At 42.1% G+C, this 13,066-nt stretch overlaps 1 protein-coding gene across 3 annotated transcripts in view; it reads left to right on the top strand.

The window, feature by feature from the left end:
• MED27 (mediator complex subunit 27) overlaps window positions 1-13,066 on the top strand; it is a 204,398-nt gene that overhangs the window by 120,701 nt on the left and 70,631 nt on the right. The gene's annotated exons all lie outside the window — the stretch shown is intronic.

Genomic DNA, 13,066 nt, shown 5'->3' with positions numbered 1-13,066 from the left:
GGTTGAAGCCCAGCTCACTTAGTAGAGCTAGAACTTGAACCCATCCAATGCGACTCACGATCTTATGATCTGAGCTACAGTACTGCCTTCTTAAAATATCTGTTGTTCCCTTTCCATCTGAAAAGAAAGTTATCCACAAATTGTTTTGAGGGAAATATCTTGCTTTAGTAGTAATGTACAAGTCTAAACATATCCAAAATGTTTTCTATATTTAAATGCATGTGAAATGCTTAATAATCCAGGTGGGCAAATACAGAGGCCAAAAGAGCATCACGGTATGAGGTTGTACTGCTGAAATTCTGCTGCTGTGGGCGTGTTTGGTATGTGAAGGCTGCATCTCCTCTCGTACTTTCTATGGATTCACGTCCATTTACACCGAAGTTGTAAGGACTGGTCCCAGGCTCTGATGAGAAGACAGTGATGATGGTGAAACTCAGCTTTGCTCCTGAGCCTTTGAAGACTGTGACGCCACGTGCTGCCCCTGCCCCTCGCCTGGTCCAGGGCTGCAGGGCTGCTCCTGGTCGTCCCCACACTCACACAGACTCAGTGCAGCAAACCAAGTTCTCATCACCTGGAGTCCCCAGGGGATCCAGTCTCTCTCCTTGTCTCCCGAAGACTTATCTAAAATGACTGAATTTGACTCTCACCCCATTGATATTTGACAGTAGTGCAGAGAATTCAACACATATTCTAAACATTTTAAAAAATCAGCCTTAATGAAGTATAATTTACACAAAATGCACCCTTTTATGCCGAATGATATTCCATTTTATGTATATACCACAACATGGGGTGATTTTTCAATGTTAATTCAACTTTGCCTTTCTAGAAGTCACTTGATCATGACGTATTATCTTTTTTATGTATTGCTGGATTCTATTTGCTAATATTTTGTTAAGGAACTTTGTGTCTTTGTTTATGAGGCATATAGACTGTAGTTTTCTCTATTTGCAATGTGCTTTTGTCTAGTTTCAGTATGAGGGTATTCTGGCCCCATCAAATCAGTTGAGAATGTTCCTTCTTCCTCTGTTTCCTGAAAGCGTTTCCTTAAGATTGGTATTGTTGCTTCCCTAAATTTTTGTTAGAATTAACCAATGAATCCATGTGGGCCTGGAGTTTTCTGTATGGGGAGACTTTTGATAACAAATTTTAAAAATAAAAAAAGATATAGGGCAATTTAGATTTTTATTTCTTCTTATATCAGTTATATAATTTATATCTTTCAAAGACTGTTCATTTCATCTAACTTGTCGAATTTATTTGCATAAAGTTGTTTGTAATATTCTTTTATTATCCTTTTAATGTCTCTAGAATGAGTGATGTTTTCTTGTTCATTCCTGATATTGGTAAATTGTGTCTTCTGTTTCTTTTTCTTTGATCAGTCTAGCTAGAAATTTCTCAATTTTATTTATTTTCCAAATTATCTGCTCTTGATTTCAGTGATTTTCTCTATTTTTAAATGTTTTGTATTTCACTCATTTACAAATATTACTTCCTTCCTTCTTACTTTAGGTTTCACTTGCTTTTCTTTTTCTAAGTTCTTAAAATGAAAGCTTAGATCTTTGATCTTTTAGTCATTTTTCTTTTTTTATTTAAGGTCTTTTAAACTATAAATTTCCCTCCAAGCCTGGCTTTAGCTGCATCCCACAAATTTCAATATATTTTTATGATCATTCAGTTCAAGATATTTTCTAATTTCCCTTGTGATTTCTTTTTTGTCTCATGAGTTATTTAGAAGTATGTTGTTTAATTTCTAAATATCAGGGGTAGTTTTCCTGATATATTTTTTTAAATTGATTTTTAACCTCAGTGGTAGTCAGAGAATACATTCTGCAAAATTTTGAGACTTGTTTTAAGACCCAGCTTGTAGTCTGTCTTGATGAATGTTCCATTTGCACTTGTAAAGTGTGTGTATTCTACTGTTTGGGGACATAGAATATATATGTCATTTGGGTCAAGTTAGTAGAGAGTATTGTTCAAATCTTTATTCTTACTGATTTTTATCTGCTTGTTGTGTTCATTACTGAGAGAGGCCTGTTATTGACTGTTTTGAGGAACATTTTCTGGATGAAGTCACCCTTCCAAGCTTTTTGTTTGTTTGTTTGTTTTTTCAAATCATTCTTATGACCTTCCTTGTTGTAAATGATGGGCTTTGTTCCTCTGAAGTTTTCCCCTTTCCCTGGGCAGAGGAAAGTTTCCTTGGGATGGGAGTGCTGTGGGAGAGGAACAAGCAGGCAGGACTCAGGGGGGTGAGCAAGAGGGTCAGATTGATTAACTTTATTTCTCCTCTGGTGTGCAGTGTAAAAGCTTGTGCCAGGATTTGAAAGACTGCCGCAAGATTTCTCGGCTTATGGCAATGTGGTAAATGTTGAGTTGGCTCCTGTTTGGTGAGGCCACCGTAAACCTGTAGGGGGCGCCCTCTGAGAGTTTGTTCAGGGTGCCGTAAGCATCATTTACCTGCCACCGGTAGAATCCTAGATTTGGCTCCACTGGGAGAAATATGTTCTGGTACAATTTTTAACTCCTTCGAGGGTGGCAAAAGGAATTTCGGAGCCAGTGGCCATGCATGCTGGTGCCCGAGTGGAAGCCATTTTATTTTCTGTTAAGGAGGCCCTGGTCCCGTACTCATGTAGCAGATTCCCAGACGCACTTTCTAGTGTAGTCAGCTCCCAGGGTGATGAATCAGCCACAGCCCTTGCCTCCCAGTATTGCTGACCTAAACACCTACCCCCTCCTAGGATGCTTAGCTATATCTCCTCTTTTCAGTAGCTCCAGATGTATGGGTGAAAACTTTCTTTTTTAAGGTCTAAAAGTGAAGATTCATTAAGAATGGAAAAAACCTGCAATCTACAAAGACAAGCAAAACCTTTTTGAAACAAAGCTGTTTAATTACCTGCCTTATTTGAAGGGCATTTTCTACACTCAGTCATTTTCAACCACCTATAGGATTTTTGCCATAATCTTTGGTCAGCTGTTATATTATTTGCGTAATTTTTTTCTTTAAATAAACTCATTTTTAAAACTTAGCCCCATTCTAAGAAGTAATATCGATGAGATCACAGGTTTTATTTGCTACTTATGTACTTTTCTATATACATTGAAAATGTTCATCCATAGATCACCTAACACCACCTCACATACCACTCTGTGAGTTTCATGTCACACTTTGGAAATTGTTGGTCTGGGGCAAATGTGAGTTGGACAGTGAACTTAGAGGGAAAAGCACACTAGCACTTGGCAGTGGTCTGAGAAGGAATGCTTTGTGCCTGCAGCGTGGAGGGGCGTGGTCCCTTTAAGGAGAAAGGGGCAGTGAGAGGAGGAGAAGACTGGGTCACAGTTTCTCAGTGAGGCAGATACTTTCATTATGATCCCATTATTCTCTTTAAATGCCATGAATTTCAGAAGTAGTCACATCCACAGTCAAAACACTCCGGGAAACACTTGTTAAACGAATGATGTTGAATTAAAGTGCTAAGCAGAGTGTATGTAAAGTTTTACTTCATTACCGATTTAGAATAGTTGTGTCACTACAGTTCTCAATTAGTTGAACTGTTTTTGAATTTATTTTTCCGATTTCTTGTTCTAGCGGGAGAGTTGCAGGGTTGGTTGGAACGTCATAGGATTTATCTGAGGGGAACCTTTTAGAGTTCCGGGAGGCGCCTCCAGCAAAGGGACGGTTTCCAGTTTGAGGTGTCTTTTCTAAAGGGCCTGTTTCCAGAGGTGCAGGCAGGTGTGGGAAGAAAACACAGGGACTAGTGCAGTAGCCCAGGCCAGCCCTTCCCCTGAGGGGTGCGGGGAGAGTGTGGTTACAGGAACCCAGCATGAAAGGGAGCGGGCTGTGAGCTCTGAGGGTCATTTTCGCAGATCTGACAGAGGTGACTGATTTAACAACTATTGTAAATTGGTCTTGCTGGAAAGTTCGATATGGGTGTTTTGTTTGTTTGGGGTTTTTTTCCCTATCTGTAACATGGAAGGACTTGCAGAGGAGGTAGATGTTGAGTGAAATCATAATTCTTTCCCAAGCTTAATACATTGTTTCAACATTTTAGGGAAAGCTGGGACCCACCAATATCTGAATAAATTTTTTTAAAATATTTATTTATTTATTTGGTTGCACCAGCTCTTGGTTGCAGCAGGCAGACTCCTTGGTTGCGGCAGGCAGACTCCTTAGTTGCAGCTCGCAGGCTCCTTAGTTGCGGCACGTAGGCTCTTTAGTTGTGGCATGCGAACTCTTCGTTGTGGCACGCATGTGGGATCTAGTTCCCTGACCAGGGATCAAAGCCAGACCCCCTGCATTGGAAGTGCAGAGTCTTATCCACTTATCCACTGTAGGGAAGTCCCCCTGAATAAATTTTTAATGCAAGAAGAACAGACTTTGAGAAAAACGTCTACCTTTTAGTTATTAATGTAAAGTAAAATGCAAAATAAGTATTCACTTTTCACCCCTTCCTGTAACCTACCAACTTTGCGCTTTAATTTTCTCCCAACTGGGGAATGGAAGGAAATTTAACTTAGTTGTCCTGTTTTTTCCTGGAAATAAGCCTGTGATCTTGAAGGAAAATGGCTTGTAACCAAATGAAGTGTGAACCCCCTGAGGGCGGAGACCACCTGAGCATCACTGTGTCCCTGGGCTCAGTTAGGCACTGAGTGGATATTTACTCAAAGACTGGGAAGAGAGAAAATCATGCATTGATTCCACTTTGTCAATACGCTACTCAAAACTTTCTCAGTTGTCTTATAAAGTCCGGGGAATGACAAAAAGGCAATCTGCTTTTTCTGTGCAATCCTCACAGACCTATAAAAGCAGTGTGATGTGCAGGAAAGCCCTGGAATGGGGATCAGAGACGTCAGTTCTGGGCCCAGCTCTGCCATTTAGCTGTGCTGTTACCTCGGGCAGGTCACTTAACCTCCTTTTTTCTGTCATTTATAAAGTAGGAGTTTTGCACTTGCCCTTCTTATTTTACAGAGTTGGTGAGAGATCGAATGAGATAAAGAATACAAAAGTGCTTTCAAAACTGGAAAGCAAGGCCTGCTTTCCTGCTCAACCTGACTCTCAGCAGAAAGCACAGACTGGACCTGTCCCTCCAGAGAAAGCCTGCTGTGAGCCAGCTAATACAATTTTTTTTTTTTTAATCCTTAGTACTTAAGATCATTCCCTGAACACAGTAATGATTGACAACTATAGGCACTCAATAAATATTTGTTAATAGATAATAGGGATAGTTTACAAACTGAATTCTTTACCTCTCTAAATCATGCTAAATTGTATATAAGAAGAATTCTGTCTTCATGATGGTATTTGCCACGTGTTTCAGTTCATACATACTCAGGGCTTACTGGGCTGCTTGACACCCAATGGAAGAAGGAAGGTTAGTTTCTGTATTTCAGTATATGGTGAGTGTTTGTGCATTTATTTCAACTTATAGAAATGGAGGTAGCTTTTGTTTGCTTGCCCAGGTGGTTCTCCCAAATTTGTTCAGGTAACACATTCACGTAGTTCAAAGTTCATAAGCTACTCAGGAGAGAAGAGGGGAAAGGTCCCCTTCTACTTCTGTGGCCTGGCTGCAGTTCCACTCTGAGGAAGCAGGTCTTCCTACTCTTGACAGCCATGTCTGCTTAGGTGTTGAGTTTCCATAAAAAGATTTTGAAGTGTTGAGTGTCTTTTCTTGAAAGAGAATAACAGTAGGTAGGTAGCTAGCTGGGTAGAGGTGGCAAGGGAGGGAGTGTGGTGAGAGACGGTGGAGGAATCTTAGCTCCTCTTTCTGTCTGTCACTCATCTAGTCTCGCTTTTTTACGTACAGTTAGAGAATAACTAAACATCTTTGCCCTACGTGATGATACAAATATTTTACAAACCTGAGAAATTTGACCAAAGTGGAGGAAGTGAGCAAGTTTGACCTAGGTTTCCAATCCTCTTTCTTCAGCACATTGAGATTGATAGTTGGAGTTTCAGGCAGTCTCATTCTCATGAAGTAATTAGACAAACCCCCTTCTGTTTCCCCCCACTGGCAAAGTCCTCTTGGTCTCATCCTTCTGGACAGGTGTGGAGGAAAATCTTAAATCATTTTCAGATGGTGCAAATTACTCCTTTTTTTTTTTTTTTTTTTTTTGTTATCTCCTGGGCATTACCCTTTCCCCAGAAAGGTGGTTTATTAATATATGCATTCCTAACTTTCAGATTTTGTATGGGTGGAGAAAATGAACAGCATGTATTGTACACACTGTGTGGGGTAAATGCTATTTAAATCTGGTCTGAGCTGCTAAACATCTCGCTAACACGGGATCACTGGCTAGAGTCCAGGTTTGCTGGGGTTTTTTTTTTTTTTTTTTTCTTTTGAGGAGGGGTCAGACTTTAGAGAACTAAGCCATCTGTCCAGCAAGTTATTTTAAGGCTTTAATAACAGATACTCTGCAATATATTTCACTGTGTAGGGGAGACAACTAATGTTTTGCAAAACCGATATCTTTAGAAATGTCTTCCACATTCTGTTTTGTTATGCTTTTGGTATTGTAATCCTGATTTGATAGCACACATCTTTGTACTAATGTTTTTGCAGAATTAATTAGTTCATTAAAAGCAGCATTTGAAAACTGGCACGTCAATAACGCAATGCACGCCTTCAGAAGGCTCTTGCTCCTTAGAAGCATCGAGCTTCTCCTAAAACAGATGCAGGGATTCTGCAGCTGCATATTAAGCTTTAAGACTTTGAAGGCTCTCTGCTGCCTTCTTTGAGGTTTGTCCTGAGGGGCTCTGTGGTTGCCGTTGTTAATGACTTTTGATGGCTAATGTAGTGAACTCAGCACGTCACATCTTCTTCACCTGCTAAAGAGAACTTTGCATTGTAGTCGTTTCATAACTGCCTAACTGGCGTCTGCCTAGCTTACTTTTAATGTCCTGTCTGCTCCTTCTGCAAGTATTTAAGGAGTGTCTGGTGGGTACCAGGCACCGTGGCCAGGTGCTGGGATTCAGCCTTGAAGAAGGCGGTCATGCAATCCCCTGGAGAGACCTGTTGAGGAGATAGACCTTAAGTAATCACTCGGAAAAATTGCTTAATTACAACTGGGACGGGAGACACAGAATTAAAAAGTGTAAAAATAGAGCTACCATATGACCCAGCAATCCCACTGCTGGGCATATACCCTGAGAAAACCATAATTCAAAAAGAGACATGTACCACAGTGTTCATTGCAGCTCTATTTACAATAGCCAGGTCATGGAAGCAACCTAAGTGTCCACTGACAGATGATTGGATAAAGAAGATGTAGCACATATATACAATGGAATATTACTCAGCCATAAAAAGAAACGAAACTGAGTTATTTGTAGTGAGGTGGATGAACCTAGAGTCTGTCATACAGAGTGAAGTAAGTCAGAAAGAGAAAAACAAATACCGTATGCTAACGCATATATACGGAATCTAAAAAAAAATGGTACTGATGAACCTAGTGGCAGGGCAGGAATAAAGACGTAGACATAGAGAATAGACTTAGGGCATGGGGTGGGAGGGGGAAGCCGGGGCAAAGTGAGAGTAGCATCGACATATATACACTACCAAGTGTAAAATAGTTGGCTGGTGGGAAGCAGCTGCATAGCACAGGGAGATCAGCTCAGTGCTTTGCGATGACCTAGAGGGGTGGGATAGGGAGGGTGGGAGGGAGGCTCAAGAGGGAGGGGATATGGGGACATGTGTATGCCTACGGCTGATTCACTTTGTTGTACAGCAGAAACTAACACAGTATTGTGAAGCAATTACACTCCAATAAAGATTTATTAAAAAAAAAAAAGTGCCGTAAGAGGAGAGATGAAGGGTGCACTGACTGGTGGGGGTGCCGGGGGGAGTGTCAGAGAAGGTTCCCCTGAGGAAGTGTCATTTAAGCTGGAACCCAAAGACTTGACGCATGCACAGGGCTGACCTGGGCATGGGGGTGGGAGGAGTTACGAGAGGAACCCTCCAGGCGGAGAATGTAGAACCTGCAGAGCACAGTGTGCAAGGTAGTGCAAGCCTGCTCTGGACGTGGGGGGAGGAGACGGGGCGAGGCCAGAGCAGAGCAGCAGCTGGACCTCCGGGCCTCGTTGGCCCTCCAAGGACTTGAGGTTAAGTTCACCACCGAGCTGTGCCTTAAGCAGTGATGCAGAAAGCAGGGAGCTCCCTCTTTTTACAAGCAGGGAGCTTCTGTAAAGCACAGGTGATGTGACTGTAGAAGGCAGAAAGGGTTACTTACTATCAGTTGACCTCTAAGGTCACGGAAGTAGGTCCTTGACTTTGTTGGAAAGATTAGCAGTGAGAGACAGTAGTTTAAAAACAAACACTAACCTTGGACTCCGACATGGAAGCATGATTTTAAGATAATCAGAGCTATGAGATCCATTGTACCCCCTGTACTACCGCTTCAGTTGTGTTCACTTCTAGGCTGCAAAATATATGTATATATTTCTAAAATGAAGATAGCTTTATTGAAAAATACAGTTTTCCATCCAGAAAGGACTAAAGAAGAAAACCAGATACCTTCATTCTAGAACAGGTCCGGAGCAGTTATTCTGAACTTGGGGGCCATGAATGGACTTTAAGGGACCTGTAAACTGCAGAAAATTACATGTAAAATTTTGTGCAGACATGTATTTTAGTTTTTAGTGCATTCTGAAAGGGATCTGTGACCCAAGAAACATTTAAAAACACTGATAAATCGGAAAACCCAATAGTCTTTTACACATTTGCAGAAAGCCTTTAGGTTTCAGAGGAAATATTTGTGTGTGATTTCACAAGGCTGAAGGAAGTAATTGGGTGGAGGGAGATACTGGTCAGTGGGTTGGAAGCAGCCTGGTGGTCCAGCAGTGCATGGGGCTGTCTTATAAGGTGTGCTACAGGGTTGTTTATTTAAGCAGACCACCTCTTGGAGACACTGTTAAGTCCCTAGATTGATGGGGACATTGAGTAAGAGGGCCTCTGAGATCCCGGTGTTCTTTAATTCTCTGATTAAGGACATTTAAAGGAGGAGGCCAAGCTACTTGTAGAAAATCGGAGGAGAACAAGGTTTATAGGGCTTCAGAGACGAATGTTAGGATTCTGAGAAAGGCATGATTGTTTCTGATGCAGCAGAGATGTTGGAATAGTTGAGACTGAGGCTTGGTACTAAGGAAGCCTTTGGAAAGCCTGAGAAGGAGCCGTCGGATGCACTGGGGAAATTGGATCAGAAACCATCGAGAGTCTGACTGTAACTGAGGAGCAGGACAGGGAGATGGAATTCTCTAATTGCTTAAAAGTTCATTTTCTACCTGAAAATATTGAAACTATGAATCACACCTTGATCTGAACCTGTGATTTCTAGGAGTTTGTGTTTCTAAAAGCCTGGTTCTTGGACCGGCCAGCCAGCTGATCGGCTTCGTGCTTCAAGGAGGACCAAGCAGCTCTCCGTTTTCGCAAGGCCTCTGTAATGTAAATAGGAACAGCAATCTTTCCAAGTTATTACCCTGTTAACAGGTTGACAGATATGTGCAAATTGTGACTCACTGCTCAATTTGGCACTAAATTAATGTCGTTCTGCACCGCGTCTGCTCAAGTGTAAACTCGTCACCACTGCTGTGTTAGTGCTTGTTTGCCTATATTCCGAAGGTAAAAATTAAAGTAATTCGATGCTGCCGCCGAGCCGAGTGCAGCAGATGGTGGCGTGTGGGAGGGGAGCCGCGCTGTTCTACCTGTCCTGGGCCCGCGCTCTGAGCTCTGCACGCGCTGGCAGGGCTGGCGGGGCACACAGAGGAAGCCAGGAGCCCCTCCCGTGCCAGCCCCCACCCTCTGCAGAAAGAAAATGTCATCTCGGCTCCAGCTTTTTAATTTGCCGTTCCAGGCTTTCCTTATTTCTGTCAAGTCACTAGTGGTGCATTTGCGTTTTGAAGGTTGGGTCTATTTGAAAATGAAATGTTTTGATTTTTTGCTTCTAGGATTTCAACATTGTTTTCCTCAGCGAAAGGTGCAGCTGACTTTCTTTCTCTTTTTTGGCAAATACATAATGTCACCTGTAAAAAGGAAATTTGCATCCCCTTTATGTTAGGTGTGGGAATGAAGATCAGTCTCCTTGAAATGCATTTTTGCTTAATAAAATCTTTGGATTGAGCCTGCTGAGCTTTATCTGAGATCACTGGTTGGGGAGGGAACAAAAAATACTGCCCCAGACCTCTCTACTTTCCCATGTCCGCATCAGATGTTTCTTCTGGGACTCTTTTCTCCTGCCACTGCCTCCCTTTACAAGTAAAGAGCTCGTATACAGAGGATTCCAGGAATGTCAAGGAACATTTGTTGTCTGCCCCTTTAGAACTCTGGACCCTGCTAAAAGCAAGCAAAGTCAAGTAGTTGGCATACAATCCTGGAAATCTACACACTGAACTTGGTTTCTGGAATCATCACCTAACCTACCTATCTGCCTAAATTCCTAGCCTACTAGAGAGACAAGTTTTCTAGAAAGTATTTTGAAAACCTTCAAGGTGAAAGGTACAAGGGAGAGCAAATTATGATGTTAACTTTGTGCTGAAGTTCTGCATATTCATTTGCATTCTACTGTCCAGAGCTATAATGGCTATTGATTGAGGATCCGTTCAGAAGACATTGCCTGTCCCCCTCCCCATTAGCATATACTTAGCAATGACCTCCATCCTCACAGGAGAGCGGATTTCTGCTTCCTGCTGAGTCTGAAGTAACTGGGTTTAAATCGCACACAAAGAGTTAGCAAAGCAGTCTGTAAGTGCAGAAATGTCTCCAGTGACCTGGTGTGAACTTTTGACATGAATGTTGCCACCTGTCTTCCACCATCTCAAGAACAGTAGGCAGTCGTGAAAAATGAGTTAATTTCCTCCTTTCCTCATCTCTTCGCCTCTTTTGTAGCGTTTAAGCTTAGAGCCAAGGTTGTGTATTGTGAAGCTGTAAATCTAGAAGGGACCGTGGGAGATGCTGCGTGATGTCTTAGTCAGTCTGGCTCTTAGCCATCCAGGAAAGCTTGTTTTCTAAATCATTTTCAGAATCAACAGAACGGAGCCTTGCCTTTAAGCAGTACCTCTTATACCTCTTTTCTTTCTAAGCTAGTTCGCTTCTTAATGCCACACCCTCACCTTGTGGTCCTTTCTCGAGATGGAAGATGGCTCTTTGGTACCGAGTTTTAAAAGCCATTTGCACACTTGAAGAATACCCGAGTCTCCCCGCAGGCAGCCCTCTTTTCTGCAGGAGCAAGTAGGCTTCAGCACACCTCCACCTCTGCTCACTTGTCTCTGCTCTGGTCTTCCTATCATTGTTACTCACCACTGGGCCTTCTAGAGTTTTCCCCCTTCCTTTTTCAACTTGAAGTTTAAAACTGCATATAACGTTCCCTAGGGAAAACCTGATAGGTTAATCAGCAAGATTATTGACTTCCATAGCTCATATGTTGATGTTCACTTTTTTTTTTTAAGAAAGTACTCGAACTGTGTTGGTTTTTTTTTTTTAATTTATTTTTATTTCATTTATTTATTTTTGGCTGTGTTGGGTCTTCGTTTCTGTGCGAGGGCTTTCTCTAGTTGCGGCAAGTGGGGACCACTCTTCATCGCGGTGCGCGGGCCTCTCACTATCGCGGCCTCTCTTCTTGCGGAGCACAGGCTCCAGACGCTCAGGCTCAGTAGTTGTGGCTCACGGGCCTAGTTGCTCCGCGGCATGTGGGATCTTCCCAGACCGGGCCTCGAACCCGTGTCCCCTGCATTAGCAGGCAGATTCTCAACCACTGCGCCACCAGGGAAGCCCAGATGTTCACTTTATAGCAATTGGCGTTGTGTTGTCTGCTCTCTCTCATGAGCCCCAGGTTTCAAACTAAAATCTGTTCATGTTGTGAGTGGAGAGCGAATCTCCCTCTTCCCCCAAGAGAACATAGCTTTTATATGTCCCTGATCTAATGGACGTGTAATTTAATTTGTCATATCCAACAGATACGAAATCCAATGTAAAAATCCTTAACAGATAGTTCTGCATCTCAGCTACTGTATTCTACATCCCCTTTGTGTCCGTGTGATTGGGCGGTGAGCACAAATGCTGCTGTGATTTTATTCTCAGAGGATCTGAGCCAGACCCAGCTCTGTTGATGCTGTGGGTTGGTGTTTTCTCAGTGCGCTTCCACTGGGGTATTGCGGGTGGGAGGGATTCTTCCTGCTAAGAGAGGACAGTTTTGCAGACTATGCCCACGATGCCCATGATATACCAGGAAGAGTATTTATAAATTTTGAGCCCTAAGTTTATGCCATGCTAAGTGCTTAATGTCAGTTATCTCAATGATCATTAAATCGTAATAGACACAGCTTCCGTTTGGGCCAGAAGAACAGAAGACTGCCTTTCAGAGGGATGTTTCCAAGAAAAAAAATGGAAACTGATATGTCTGATATGTTTGACCGTAGTCAGAGAAGTTTTAGTCAGGTAGAGAGTTTGAGGGAAAAAATTGTAATAGGTACACAGAAAACGAATCAAGTGAAAATCCAGTGAAACAAAAAACTGTACAAGTAAATAAATATACTCACGAGACACTATGCAGCTCAGCTATTAAAAATATATATATAGCAGAGATTTTAGAATGTAAACAATAAATACTGATTTAAGCAAAAATTGTGAGGTCGTTTGAATTAGTTAGACTCAAACCAGAAAAACAGGAATGACTTCAGGTATTTAAAACAGAAGGAATTTAATCCAGAGACTTGATTATTGAGGTGATTGAGATGAGAAGCCAAAGAGGAAACAGGGAGGCAAACAGAGGTGAGCAAAACAGGAAGCTGCTTCCATCCCTAGACCAGAAGGACAGAGGGAGGGGCCCTGTAATTGGAGCCCAGTGGCCAGGAAGGTGGCAGAACTAAATTCTAGTCTATAGGAGAAAGCCACGAGGTCACACCTTAAAATGAAAAACCAAGAACTGGCATTAAAAACACATCATGTGGAAATACAGAGGTAAATACCAACAGAAATCACTAAAAAAAGGAATGGTCACTAAATCACTAAAAAGCAAGAGGGGGAACTGGGGAGTAGTATTTTTCCTAAAAAGGCTTATAAATCCCATCTGCCTTTCTAAA

The sequence above is a fragment of the Balaenoptera borealis genome (assembly GCF_965194805.1).
Source record: "Balaenoptera borealis genome assembly, chromosome: 8".
Classification (NCBI taxonomy): Eukaryota; Metazoa; Chordata; class Mammalia; order Artiodactyla; family Balaenopteridae; genus Balaenoptera; species Balaenoptera borealis.
Note: the sequence above shows the minus strand (reverse complement) of the source record. Positions and strands in the feature narration are given on the sequence as shown.